This window comes from Thermobia domestica, chromosome 17 (genome assembly GCF_964235325.1).
Source record: "Thermobia domestica chromosome 17, izTheDome1.hap1.1, whole genome shotgun sequence".
Classification (NCBI taxonomy): domain Eukaryota; kingdom Metazoa; phylum Arthropoda; class Insecta; order Zygentoma; family Lepismatidae; genus Thermobia; species Thermobia domestica.
In genome coordinates this window covers 1552984-1569224 of record NC_137470.1, presented here as the reverse complement: position 1 = coordinate 1569224, position 16241 = coordinate 1552984, and positions in this window count along the sequence as shown.

Below are 16241 nucleotides of genomic sequence, written 5' to 3'. Positions count from 1 at the left end.
AAGAATAACTAGACTATTTGCCATCCAATAATGTAGGTGCGACTGTAGAGTTTTTTTTTTTTATTTTATTATTATTATTTTTAAAGTATACTTTTAAATAGCACCACGACATGGGAGGGAAAGAGATTGAGAAATTTCTGGCCTTTTCGACATATTCTTAAACGTTTATAAAGATTTTGTTAAGATTTTCTTATAATTTTAATTTATGTTTGTTTCTTATAATGCAAGTATATACAACTTGTAAGATGTCAATACAACTTAATTTTGAAGAGACTAAAAATGGTGGCGCCATTTCCTGTGTTCTAGTAGCTAGCACGCGCGCCTTTCGTGCACGTAGTTGCACGTTCGATTCCCAGTGGGAGTCTCTTACAAAATTTGGACGATTACTGTGTTTGAGTTTCATCATAATCTTTGAGTCTACGTCTCATATAATCTCGATGCAGAAATGGAATTCTAAACTGAAATAATTAACTAACTCGAAACCGATGAGAGTTCAAAACTCAAGGTTTCGGCAGAAAACTAGCACAAAACTTTGAAATAGAAAAAGTATCAAGTTGGAGGGGGAGGGAAAGGATGGGAACACGGACATAAGACCATAAAACACATTATTGAAATGGAAGTCAGTGATGGTTACAGAGGTGGCTCTTGGTCCTAGAGCTTCGAAATTCCCTCTAGGGCATTTCCCGAGCGTGCTCAATCTGAGTTACCAGAATTTTCACAGTACTGTATTCACCCATCGATTATTCAATCCCCCCGCACTGCAAAATCTGAAATGAACATTGTCTCCTATCGTGCTCAATATGAATTACATGTATTTTTGCCGTACTGCTTTTCACCTATAGTGTAATTAAATTCTTTCACGAGAAAATCTGTAATCAACACTCAGGCACGTAGCCAGGGGGTCCGGACTCCCCTTCGAGACCAGAAATGAAAAAAAAAATAAGGAAGGAAAAACAAAATGAAATGACAAAAAGAAGGATCAGCGTTAAAAATTAAAAAGGAAACTACAGGAAGCTTTTGCTTACTCTTTCTTATGAGGAGATTTGTATTACTTGCAATATGGTGGCGAGGTAAGCGAGGTATTCTGGAAGAGTCAGAGAATTTGAAAAATCAAGAAAAGTTACGGAATTCTCAGAATTCCTGCTACTAGTCAGGGAGATTTCAAGCTTTCGAAAACGTAAGTGCCGTTGTGTAACAGCGTGGACATTTTTAATCATAACTTTTCGTCATCGCATCCTTTCAGTATCAAATATGTCATTTCAAGGACAATTTTCTGTTGCTCCTTTAACCTGTCATTTGGAACCGACAGTAGTTGAGGAATAATAAAAACAAAAAGTTCTGTTGAAAGAAAGTTCTCTTAGCATTTGGTTCAACAGAGAAAGGAACGCATATATTGTAAAACTAGTTGAATATACACATGCTTCGCACAGGGGCTGTATTTGGAAGTCAACGCCTGTGGGAGTATCACCATTGATCTCAGCGACCGCGAAAACTATGGATTTGATACTAATATCGGTCATTTTGGGATATGTTTTACATGCCTCGGTATCCACCCCCCACTGACTCCCGGCCCGCATACTTGCAAGTCATCGCTAATGGAAGTGTCACCATTGATTTCAGCGACCGCGAAAACTATGGATTTGACACTAATATCGGTCATTTTGGATTACTTTTATATGTCTTGGTATCTCACCCCCCTTCGGTGACCCCCGGCCCAGAGCCGAATAGCGTGAATTTGGAAGTTAATGCGACTGGAGTTTCACCATTGATTTCAGCGACCGCGAAATAAGAATTCGACATTAATAGCTCAAGTGGTAGAGCGTTGGCTTCGCATTCGGGAGGTCGTGGCTTCGAATCCCGCCGCCTACCATCCTGACTAAAGTTTTCCAGGGTTTCCCTCAGTCCTACCAGGCAAATGCAGGGATGGCACCTACTAAACTGGCCCTGGGCGATACCTCCCCAAATCCTTTCCATTCTCAATGTTATTGGATATTCAATGCAAAATGGCCTCTTGAGCTGTATCTGGTGATTGTTAAATAAATAAATAGTAAAATATCGGTCATTTTCTACTACTTTTACATGTCCCGGTAAACGCTCCCCTGAGACCCCCTGGTTCGAATTTCGACTAAAACGTTTACTCTGGTCTGGAGACTTGACCAAGGTATTCGTTACTAAAATATGGTAACGCTCGGTCAATTTGTCTGGTTCCCAAGCCGGTTCCGGTAAAAGACCCCTGAGACCCCACTGCTTCGAAATTTGAAAAAATCGCTGCGTCTTGATCTGGGCCTGGGCCCTGACCAAAATTTGGTAACTCTCGGTCCACTCGTCTGGTCCCCAGGCCGCACACAGACAGACAGAGACAAACACACAAACAAACTCTTTATTTTATTTATATTAGAAGATAGTTTACAAGACAGTATTCAGTATGTACTTTTTATAATAATTGAGGTCATAACGAAAGGAAAATTATTATATTTGAATAAGCAGGAGAAGAACGTAAATATTGCAAAAATTTTTTCAATACTTTTTCTATTATTTTGCTCGAAATTTCTTCATAGTTTGTTATTAAAATACTTGCCAACATATCCTCATTTTATTGTCCTAACAAACCAATATATGTTGATACTAAATAGTTAGATTGATCGAGGTACTGGGTCTTCAGAATTTCATGTCACTCCCCCTCATCGTTACGAAATGTTGGCTAAACGAACCAATATATGTTCCAGTAAAATAGTTTAGAGTGATCGAGCCCCTCTTATGATGACCACAGTATTTCATGTCACGGACCCCCCTCACGAAATCCTGGCTACGTGCCTGCAACACTGTCAGTAGCTACGTCCTCGACTAATATAAATGTACAAGTACAGCTTTATTTTCGTATTTTTTTCAACAGTTAACGAATTTAAAACTGTATTATAATTCAAAGTACTTATCATATTTTTATAGCCAAACAAGAATATGTAGTTAACTTCTTAAATACTTCGCTCCGCAGGAACTCGTTCAGCGCGTGCAACAAGCAAAAACAACATGCTTGGCGTCTCACAAATGACAAAGGACAAAAAAGAAAAGCAAAACCAGCACAGTAGTGCCTTATCGCAGTCAGAGCTGACAACATAGTTTCGGTCGTCACTTACGCCAGTAGACCTACAAGAGTTATACAGTTACCATATACGTTGTGCCACAGTAGCGCTACATTCGGAATGTGCACGAACTACAAATGAATATGTTTCTTACAAGTATTCATCACTGTTGAACCCTCTTTACATTCTACACATCAATTTTTCTCCCACTTTTTGACCTTGACAAGCAGAAGTACCAGGCTTTCCGAGTTCACAACCATAATCTGTTTGTGTACAGAGTACGTTTTCAGTTCTTCGAATGACTCTGCGCGCGAAGAACAGGGGTGATGATCGGGCTACCGAATACGGCAGTCACAGACACCCGGTTGCAACTTTAAATGTAAAATACAAATATAGAGCCTTGACAATGCCGTGAGGATGAATATATATATATATATATATATATATATATATATATATATATATATATATATATATATATATATATATATATATATATAATATTTATAGAGATTAAAAGTTTCGAAATTATAAATTAAAGCAATATGGGGATGGCATTGAGGTTGAGGTCAATTGGGCGTGGAGCTCAGAACTCCCTGATTGCTAAAGTCAAGAAACAGTTGTACCACTTAGACCTCAAGGGGGACTTCCTTTACTGTAATATATATATATATATATATATATATATATATATATATATATATATATATATATATATATATATACGCTAATGCTTATGACATCAAACACTATTCGAAGCTTTCTTGCACTCGCTGGAAAACGTGAAGTTTATTAATATTTATTTGCATATATTGTTAAAGTAGACTGTTCCAATAATGCCCACCAACTTCGATTTTACAAAATTTGAGAAATAAATTTCACTTTTTATTTTGTGGTCAATATGAAGACATTTTGTTATACTACCATTAAGAAACCCATATACATCATATTACGAATCAATCATTATGGAACAATTTCATGTGTTATACGCAGCAGTGGTACCAATCTTTGAAAGTTTCATTTACAACTTTTTTTTTCTTTTTTAATTGATTTTGTGAGTAATGGAGCATTCAGTATAAAAAAACAAGATTTTCTCTCTCTCTCTGTTTGTGTGTGTGTGTTTCTAGTTTCCGGCGTAAGCGTGTGGATACTACCAGGTATACTTCCGTGTGTACATATGCTAGTGTGTGCGTGTGGGGCGGGGGTATATGAAGTATTAATTAGGATCGCGTAGTGGAATTTATCGATATTAGTACGTACATACGTGCGGCCGTTACTTCACACGATAACTTTGGACGAATGCGATTTTTTTTAATTCTGCTTTTTGCAATAAATAAGTAGAGTGATTCCTCTCGATGGAGTTCCTTAATGGAGGTGATTCGCCAACTGGAAGTGGTAGAAATGGGTCATTTCCGATTTTAACGTTGATCACTATAGAGCGGAAATGGTAAAAAATGGTTAGAAGCAGTTTTCGGCAATCGATAAAGGGTATCAAGGATAACTTTCAGCTTCATCCTTAACATATTGGTAAAACCGGAAGAGATAGAAATTAACCTAACTATGACTTCTGGCTTCAAATTAATCTACATAGTGGGATAGGAAGAAGCTGTTTTAGGAATTAATATAGCATCATGGGAATAAATATCGTCTTCTCTCTTAAACTTCTAATCAATTCGGAAGTAGCAAAACTCAAGTACTATCCATTTTAGTGTTGATTAGAACAGATTAAAACGATACTAAATAGCAAGAAGAGGTTTTCTGAAATCTGTTAAGTGTCCCAAGAATATGTTCTATCTCGTCTCTAATTTTTCTACTAAAACTTGAAGTGGTAGAAGTCAATCGCTCCCGGTTATAACATTGACCGTTATAGAGTAGATAGCGAGAAGGCTTTTTTAGGTAATTCATTAAGTGCTCCAAGAGTATATTCCATCTCGGCAGCGATCCCTGTACTCAAATCGGAAGTGAAATAAATATACTAGAGCTTCTGGTTTCCAAACCATTACACAAAATATAACATGATCCTCTTTAAGATTTTATTAATATTAGGATCACGTAGTGGAACTTGTAATATCGTAATGTTAGTACGTACGTACATACATACATCCGTTACTTCGAACGATAACATTTGAAAGGATGAAAATTTTCTATTTTTTTATATTTTTATTTTATTTTATTTATTTATTTGCAATAAGTAGATAGTGTGATTTTCTCGAGAGAGTTCATTAATAGAAGTGATTCGACAAACAAAATGGTAGAAATGAGTTATTTCAGGTTTTAACGTTGATCAATATAAAACAAAAACGATAATGGATAGCGAAAAGCGTTTCTCGGCAATCGATTATACGTTTCAAGGGAATCTCTCATCTTATTCTTAACGTTCTAGTAGAACTGGAAATGGTAGAAATGAGTCATTTCCTGTTTTAACATTCATTACTATAAAGCAAAAACGATAATAAATAACGAGATGTTTTTGGCGATCAATTAAATTTTTCAAGGACAACCTTCTTCACATTTAACAAGATAGTAAATTCTGAAAGTAACCGAATTGAGCCATTTCCTGTTTCAACGTTGATCACTATAGAGCGAAAGCGATAATAGATAGTAAGAAGCAGTTTTCCGCAATCGATAAAGCGTTCCAGGAGTAACTTTCATCTTTGTACTTAACACCCTAGTAAAAAGGAAGTGTAGAAATCATCTCTAACTTCCGGTTTCAATTTAATTTACATAGAGCATAAATCACAATATATAGGGAGAAGCAGTTTTATGGAATCAATTTAAAGTTCTGGGAACAGTTAAGTTATTATATATCTTAAACTCCAAACCGGAAGTAGCAAAATCCAACTACTTCCGGTTTTAGTGTTGATCGCAATAGACTAGAAAATATAACAGATAAGGAGAAGCGGTTTTCTATAATCATTTAGTGTCCCAAGAAAATGTTCTATCTCGACTCTAACCTTTATACTAAAAGCAGAAGTGGCATATATCAATCACTTCCGCTTATAAATTGAGTGTTATACATTGGAGAGCTAGAAGGGATTTTATGTAATTCATTAAGTACCGCAAGAGTGTATTCCATCTCGACAGTAATCTTTCTATTAATACCAGAAGTGAAAGAAATATGATACAAATTTTGGTATCCGTATTAATTGGGAACATATTACGTCATCCTCTTTACGGGTTTTACTAGAGTTTATTTTTAAATTAAATACTAGCCAATGTTTACTAAATTTTGTGAGTTACTAGCCCATTCCCTAAGGAATAAGTACTGGTATATTCTGTGGTCAAACTCGGCCAAGAACAGGGTGGACGCGGCTTGCATTTCATTCGATAACTACTTAATTAGCCAGCAACATTTTCTTTATAACTATTGGCCGAATCGGAACAAAATTCGGTGGTGGGCAGCCCTCAACCTAATTAAGATCTCTACATTTGCTGGCCAAGGTTGGCCAAGTTTTAGGCTTGATTTGCGTCTGGTAATTTATTTCTCGGTGATCTCTTGCCAGATGCAATCTAAAGGATTTGCCATTACAGAAAGCCGCTCGTCCCTATTAATCGATTTTGCTTTATAGTGTTCAACGTAAAACCGGAAAGGGTTTATTTCTACCACTTTCGGTTTATGGATCACTTCAATTAACTAGCTCCTCCGAAATAATTACTCTAAACATAGTTTGCAAAAAAAAAGAAAAGAAAAAAGAAAGAAAGAAAAAGAAAAGAAATATATAAATAAATAAATAAATAAAATAAAATAGAAATTTGTTTTCTTTCAAGAGCTATCGTGCGCAGTAACTTAGTCGCAGCAGCTATCGTGGTCTATTATTATTATTATTATTATTATTATTATTATTATTATTATTATTATTATTATTATTATTATTATTATTATTATTATTATTATTATTATTAAGTATTCTACCTGTTGGCAGGTACTGGGACTAATAGGAGATGTGAGTGTGATTGTTTGTGTTCTTAGGTTCTAGTCTGGAAATTCTTCTTTCACTTTTCTCGATCTTCAGCTTCCTCTTTTAATTCCCAATATTTGATTCCATTTTTCAAATCATCGACCAACTGCATTCTTCTTCTTACTATTCCTTTCTTACTTTTCATCTCTTACTTTCAACTTTTCTCTTCCTCAGTGGGTTGAGAAGTGGCTAATACGTTTTAAACTGGTTCCTTATAATTATTACCAGACTGCAGTTTCCTCTATATATTTTTGAATACTATTTTTAAGAAATTGAATTATTATTATTATTATTATTATTATTATTATTATTATTATTATTATTATTATTATTATTATTATTATTATTATTATTATTATTATTATTATCGCGTCCATGTTCTGTTATTCTTTTAACTGTTGGAGGAAAGGTAAATTTTTTTTCTACAGTCTCACTCTATCTATGATGGTACTTCGGTATTATACTTAATGTTTAGTTAACTCAAGAAGAAGCGGATATAGTTGTATGAATCCTCCATTTCATGTTAGCCTTCGGTGATCATTTAGTACTGTTGAGCGATTTAATTTAACAGAAGTACAATGTTCTTATAAATTATTCGTTGTAGTGTTATAAAGTAGGAAATGATACAAGACGCTGTGTTTTCTAAATTAAAGTTTTGGGATCCTCTAGGGCAATTGCTCCAACATTTTTAACAAACGCCCACATCCTTAAACCCTACATACTTCACGCCTACATCATTTGCGCATGTCTGTGACCGTTTCTGCAATTTTAGTTGTAGCATTGTATTCTCAAATCATCAGTAATAGCAACAAAAATAATAACAATAATATTAATAATCTATACTATGTATAAGAAATATAAGTGAGTTACTCATTATCGACCAAGCCATAATGTTATAATTAGCAAAAATACCGTAAAACAGATCTAATTTGTAATTTCTAAAAGGAAAACAAAATAAATCAGAAAAGAGTAAAAAGGAAATAATCAAGAAACGGGATTATTCTAAATTTAATTTTCCATTGCATAGAAACGATTACTTTTCGTGTCTCGTGCAATTAGCTTTCAATAGTTCAAAATTAGCCGGAAGCAAACATGCAAATAGAGCAGAAGAAAATAAAACATACAACGAAACTGCAGACATAAGATGGAAATACACTGAAGAGTACCTTCTCATCACAAGCAATTGATTTGCTGAGATAGAGAAGCCAGATCCTTCGAACAACGCCAAGCGAAGTTACAAATAGAAGCAACAACTTGTAACACTAAGCTTATTACCTCGTTATTTCAAACTCGCAACACCTCTGTGTGCGAGATACTGCGATTTCTCTTAGTTTGTTATTAAAGCATATACGAATCTGAAGAAGAAAATACCCAAAATGAGAAAAGGACTGTCATAGACTTTTAGGGTATTTCAGATCCTTAGGAGACACCCTCGTGGTCCTCCCAAAAGAGGGAAAATCACCGAAAACTTTTCCCATACAGAAAAGAAGGAAAAGATGGTTGCCTAGCAGTCTACGATGCTGGAGTCCAGATTCCTAATTGGTCGCCGCCCAGAGCTAATCTCCAAGCTATTTAGATGCTTAATGGACTAAAAACCTTCCCACCTCATTTTTCGGACTAAGACAAGTGTCATTGAATAACCTTCAAGAACTGTGTATTAGTGATGTGTTAGTGTGAGTGTTAATACAGACTACAACAAACTGGAATGGATGGAACTAAATCCGTAAGTAGTACTCATTTATTGGCAAATCCGAGTCAGTTGCAGTTTCTAGATATATATTCACCGTTCTGCTCTCATATCTAAATGTTTCCTTTTAGGCTGTGTTGTTTTCAATCCAACACTAACCCAAAATTTTATCGGGAATTAAATTTCAAATTAGATTCGTTTTAAGAAACAAAGGCACTCGCATTAAAGCCTCACACATTGCCTTTGCTGTGAATGAATGTTTCCTTTCTACTCGCACATTTCCTCCTCGAAAACTGTGTACCTTTCATTCACCCAAAATGCTCTCCATAATAATATAAAAATGAAGATACGTTCTAGGTTGCAGGTACGGAAACCTCATCTAGACAAGAACATTCAATGTGCGCTGTGCCCTGAGACCAGGTAAGACTCAGGAGCATATGCACACAACGTGGTGCCGAAACCCGCTCGTACCCTTGAGGCCGCTGGCACACAACGTGGTGCCGAAACCCTCTCTGCTAACGCTAGGAATTGAACCAGTGGTCCTTCCCATGCAACGTGGTGCCGAAACCTGCTCGTACACTTGTGGCCACAGGCTCACAGCGTGATAACGAAACCCGCTTCTGGAATCGAACACAGACCTTTATGCGTAGCATTTGTGATGGTATCCCTTCCTGTTTAACTCATTCTACATGTGTTTTGTAATCACATTGTGATTATTGTACGAGAGCTTACTGACCTACTCGCCTCATACACTGTAATCGGCTGACTTCCTTCCTTGTTTTTATTAGTGGCACGACTACGAAGATAAGCATTGTATGCCAGTCTCTTGATGGGTTATTGTCCGCATGTCGGCAGACTACAAGCAATCCCTCGGTGGTTTACTGGATGATATCCACTTCCTAGCGATAAGAAATCGTAAGCACCTCAAGAGAAACGCCAAGGAGCTTAGAGAGGCATTTGCTCTTCGTTTGCGCACTAGGACAATTTGTAGGCGGCCTTTTTCTTCCTCATCGTCATCCGACATGGCAGACCAAAATAATGGTGTAAATACTGGAAACGTGTTGAACCAAAATGTGGTTCCCCCAGGTAATCAACAAACCCCACCAAATTCACCTCCACCCCCACCACCACCGGTCGTACATATTCATAACGCAGCTTTTCGCTATCCGACTTTTGATGCGGATAAGGATGATATTCAGGATTTTTTTAAAGAAATGGACGATGTTATTATCCTTAATAACATTCCCCGTCACCAGGCAAAACAAGTAGTAGTGTCATGTTTTACAGGTAAAGGTAGACGTCAACTTCGCGTTCTCCTTAAGCGCAATAACTTGGAAAACGCTACTATACTGAATTCAAAGATGCTGTCATAGAAGCTTTTAAACGCGCTAGGGACAAACTTTCAATCTTTGAACAACTACATGATAGAGTACGAGGTGAAACAGAATCCGTCCGTAACTATGTCTACGAGAAAATGATTCTTTTGGATAAATGTGATAATTTATCTAATGAAGAACAATGTTCATTCATTACGAACGGCCTTTTGCCTTACTATTTAGACAGAATTGGTTTTCATGCCTTTGACGACCAGGACGAGCTTTTGGAGGTTCTCACACAAATTGAACTAAACAAAAATCGTCTCGAACGCAGACAGGCCAAAACGTTGGAAGATAAAGTCAAAGCAGCAGTGCGGAAAGAGCTTGCGTCTTTACAAACGACCTCTTTTACGGAGTCTCTTGACACTTTTGTAGACACGAACCCCGCACCCACCAATACGACTAATCCTCCACTCAACAACAACCATCGTAAAAATAAATTTAAATACAAAGGCAAGCCTAGCCATGTTCTTCCATCTTCGAACGCTTCACAGCACGCATCTCCCTCACCTCAGGGAAAAACGGAGGACCTAACGGCCAAAATTGATAAATTACAGAAAGACTTAGAGGGCTTGACTCTGTCAGTAGACTAGATGTCCCGGCGGATAGACGGCCGAGTCAGCAAAAAATTATCTTGTTTTCCTAGAAATTGATATCATTTCCTGGAATTGGGAGGCAAGTTTCGACAAGCCTTTAGTTGCTATGTTCATAGCCTTTTACGGCTACCAGAGAAGCCCGTGGGAAAGGTTTGGTTTATTTGAACCCCCGTCACCCCCTACTCCGCTTTAGTTGCTATGTTCATAGCCTTTTACGGCTACCACAGAAGCCCGTGGGAAAATGTTGGTTTGCTGTTGCTATGCTCATAGTCTTGGACGCCTACCAGATGTAAAAAACAAGTTCAAACATGCCTTTTTCGTGTTCTTGTTGTTTATTGGCTAATAATTTGAATCCCCAAACCCCCCACCCCTCCTGCGAAGAGCGTAAGCGGAACGTATGTGCTTGTGTAGATCATTCTGTTAGCAGCTGTTGCAAAGGAAGAAACGTCAAAAATTTTAAAGATGTGACCGTCAATGAGTTTATTCGAGAAGCTTAATAAGCCATCAATGGTGCCCTTTACAAAAATGCGAGATTTTGAGATTGGAGTACCATTTCGTATTGTAAACTGTGAGATAATTACAACGGTATATGGTAGGAAGGCATGTGTGACATTTGAAGGAGGTGAAAAAGTGATTTTACCTGGACGTTGTACTGAAAAATTGGAAGCAGATAATGGTGCATTATTAACGTATTTACAAAGTGGGAATGTCTGTTTAATATATAAAGGAATGAAGATTAATGTATCTGGACGTAACATGCACGATCTTGAATTTACTGAACTGGTTTACTCATCGTAAGTGTATGGTAGCACGTACAAACAAGATGAAACATGAATTTTCCTCTTCGCCCCCTTCCTTTTCATGCATACACAGTCATCTGTATGCATAGTGTCGTTATTCTGTGCTGACCAGCGACTGGAGTAACATGTCTTTGAGTGCTTGTGCGTCAACTATGGATACCAAGAAAGAGTACTTGTTAAATGTTGAATATGGACTTAATTCAATGAAAACCAAATTAATTTTATTCGACTGGATAGTGATACATTTGAACCAGTGATTCGTTTTGGCAAAGGACTTGTGTTTGGAGTGGAGTTAAATTTGGAAGAGTGGGAGAAACTTGTACATTTAACCCCATTTGTTACGGACTATTTAAATTCTCAAGTGGAAATTACATTTATAAAATCTCTTGGTTGAAAAAACGAACTGGTGCTACGAAAACTAATGGGTGAAAAATTAGTGATGTTAGAGAAGAAAGGAACACTTCATGCTCCTCGAAACACTGTGTACTTAACTTCAAGTGATTGGCTTTATTTCTTGGAAATGTTACCGTGGATTGAACATGCTGTGAAAAACAGTAAAGGTTGTAGTGTTGTGCTACGTGAATATTTTGACTTGTGTACAGATACTATTCGTAATCATGTACAATCGCAGTGTCTTACATGCAGAGGACTTGCCGGAATCCATACCTGTGTAGATGAACAGAGTATTATTAATGGCATGAACATCAGTTTTCCAAGTGTCTCTCTTGATAAGAACAGTGATGTGAACATTGATGGTGAACGATTAAAATTAGAAATGAAAGTATTTTGCAAACAAAAACTGATAGATTCAATTATGGCTGATTTATTTGATAGTGTATCGACACAGCCATGGTGGGGGGAAACCGATACTCAGCCTTCGGAGGGTATCAATGAAGTGAACGACTCTTTATAAAGAAGAAGAAAATAGATTTGTTTTTTCATGTATACTAAAAAACGTAATATCAAATGTAATAAAAATATATATAGTGGAAAGTGAAATGTTTTATTTGTGTGTATATGTGTGTTTTGTGTTCGTTTCATACACGTCAATATGATAGGATTTTTAATTTTTATAAGAAAAAAAATCCTAACATATTTTTTTCCTCGTATATTATAAGTGATACGTATAATAATAATAATAATAATAATAATAATAATAATAATGAATTCAAATTCTTGAAATGAATGTTAAAATAAAAATTAGTATTTGAAATTATTATTATTAGTATTATACAACTTTGTCTTAAGTATGATAGGACTTTTTTATTTTTTTAAAAAAGGAACTAAAATAATAATATTGAATTCACATACTTGATTTAATTTACGAAATAATAACTGATTAAGTATTTGAATTCATTATTATTATGTAGTTACGTGATTACATCATTGAATTAAAAATCAGTTTTATAATCTTTTTTTAAAAAAAAACACTATGAAATTCTTTAATTCAATGACTTTAAAATATGTTTTATGATATGTGTATTTAATTACATAACTGATCATAAAACATATTTATTTATTAGGAAACGGAGAAAATAAGAAATAAAACATTTGATTTCAAAGAGAAAAATTAATACAAAGTGTTTATTGCTGATGAAACTATTTCCACAATTAAAACGACGGTAAGTATAGTACATTTTAAAAGAACGTTAATTTTTTTTCATTGTTCATGTGATAGCTTCACAACTGCCATATACTGTTCACTGAGAATGACTATACACAGTTCAATTAATGATACTACTGCTGTTGATGATGGTGATGAAACGTAGATAGAAGTCAATCTGTACAATGATGATGTCCATACACACGATGACGATCTTTTACTCTCTGAAATGAAAAAAAATGAAAAACAAACTTAAAATTTATTTATCTATAATCATGAACAAATAAAACAACAAATAATAATACATACAAACACATTATAATAAAGAAGAAGAAGAAGAAATGACTACCTGCAATAATATGAAAAAAGTAGTCAAAACAAACGAAGAAGAAGAATGAAGACATGATTACCTGTAAAAGTAAATACAGCAAGCGACGATCATTTTTTTCTGGAGTTGATGAGAAAGTGTAATGAAATTCATTTAAGGACTTTCCTTTAGCTTTGAAACATAGGAAAAGATATGAATAATGTCCACATAGGGACGATTTCACACTTTGAATTAGTTTATTATTAAATGTATAAGAAGTGGAATTTCTACGTAGAAATTGAATATGTTGCATTACATATGGAGGAAATCCAAATGTATCGAAGTAGTGGGCACGTCCGTCAGTATGAATATATACGGAAATCCAGTGTGTGCCAAGTTTGTTCGAGGGATCTATATTTATGATGATAGCTGCAGGTAGTGGAAAATGTGTTGGTAATTCATTGGATGCATATACGCCAACGAAATGATTGTGAAATAAAGAATTTGTTTGCAAAGCATTCAATAAATCTAGTTAGAGGACATCATGTATAAAAATGCAGACATGTATACACGACTCCAAAAGTGCATTACCACCTGCAATTCTTCTTTTCCTGCAATAGCAGGCAACCCAAAAAGCTGGGCGGTTGGGTTGGTTGAGAATTCGAAAGGCGTTGGACAAAACCTCAATTTTGTCACAAATATATCAGTGTGGCAAACTGCAAATAAGGGAATAAAACAAATTGTTAAGAATGACAATTTTATTATTGTGATGGAGTTGGATGACATCAAAAGTTACAAAATGACTTACTTAAGCAGTTCAAACAAGATGAATGGTAAGAAACAGATATCAGAAGAAAGCATTTCTCTCTTTCCCTCAGCCACACCCAAAAAAAAGAAACTCATAAAAAGAAAAAGTTACATAATATAAAAGTTTCATATGAAAGCCTAACAGCACAAAAACAAATATCTACACGAAACGAAAAAGAGACAAACACAGGATGGGGGACACCAGTGGCGTAGCAGACTTGCGGCCTTCCCATGCAAGATAAAGAGGCAAGACCCTAGTTGTAAACCCCATTGTTATAATAATAATAATAATTATTATTATAATAATAATAATTATTATTATTATTACTATTATTATTATTAAAAAGTCGTTTCCTTTTCTAAATCTCTGACTCTGCCTCAGAGCATAAATGCATATAGCGATCATGTGTGCACCTTTTGTCAATTCGAAGTACTTGCTTTTCCACGTGATTTTTTGTTTCTTTCTTCAGGGACCAAAAAAGTTCTTGCGCCTAAGAAATTACATCATATAATATTGCAAATTTGGAAGTGGATGTATTTACATTGCAATGTTTGGTAATAAAGATATTATGATTAGAAAACCATCTTGCAAAAAGTAAGTTTAATTTCTTCATCCATCGCAAGTCTTAGGCGACCTTTATACCTCGCATCCCCACTCCCCGAATATCGATATCGAAAATTTAGAATGATTATATTCATGTCCATATATTTGCGATATCGAATGTTGATATATGATAATATAGATATCGATGATAGCGATATATCGACATATCACAGGCCCAGATTCCGAGAAGTGATGCTTGAAATATACTGGAATCAACAATCAAATTCTAAATAAGTTTTTAATTTTCGTATCCAATGTTGAGGAGGAAAGGTGGTAGTCTACTTAGCTACAGAGGCCATATCAATTGTGTTCTCAAACCAGCCATTACACCAGCTATTATCAAAGTGTTAAGTCAGCCATTGTCTGCGAGTTACCCCAGTTCCATTTGAAGTTTGAATTGAAAACCTGGATTACAAAACATCCCAAGTCCACTCTTTTTCTTCGTATTTTTCGTTTTCTGTTTTTTATGTTAGCATCTATGTTTCAGGGCTATTCACTTGCATAATACGTAAGTCCAAGTCAAAACTTTAAAAAAAATCAAAATAATTTCAGCTAAACAGAATAGAATTCCAAGTATAATCTTCTTGTCTTTCTTCTAAAAACAAAAAAGTACTCCGGTGGACTTCGGATGTTCTGCAATTCAGATCTTCAATTTTATTTACGGTCTTTAACCATCTTTAAGTCGCAGGCTCCTTGCTTTCATAAAAAGCATTTGTTGTGTAGATTAAAATCAAAAATGAATTAATCTATATTCTTGGGAACTTATTGTTGCACCAACACACATATATACAGGGTGTAACAAAAAGGTACGGCAAAATTTCAGAGGTGGATTCCTTATGGGTAGACAAGCAAAATCGTTCATATGACCATATGTCGGGAAATGTATCATTACAGAGTTAAGGCCATTGAGCCGCCTAATGGTGGAAATAGTCATATCCTGGTCACTCCTTAATGTGACTCAATTTAAACCTCAATAACTCAGACCCTAATTAACCTACGAAGATATTTTTGATATGTATGTATTTCTAAAGGACGATGCTTTCCGCCTATATATATATATGGTGAGTCAAAAGTCTTGGACACCTGCATAAGTTTTAAAATCGACGGGAAAAGTAAAAAGTGATGATGGGAAAAGAGGTTTGATGAGGTGCTGCAAGTTTTGGAGTGTATGTCATTCATGGCCGCCATCTCGAAATCTGACATTTTGGATTCAAGTCTTTTTTTTTTAAATGGGAAAGTGTATGTCACATCAAATAACACTAGCTTGAGCTCAGAAATTTAGTGGTGTAATTTGTTTTTTTCTATCTTGTACAGTTTAGAAGTTATTAATGTTCAAAAGTGGGAAATTACCTTGATACTGACCCAGTTCTCTCTGTTCCAGGTGATCTAAAATAGGTCTGACACGTGAACAGAAAATCAAAA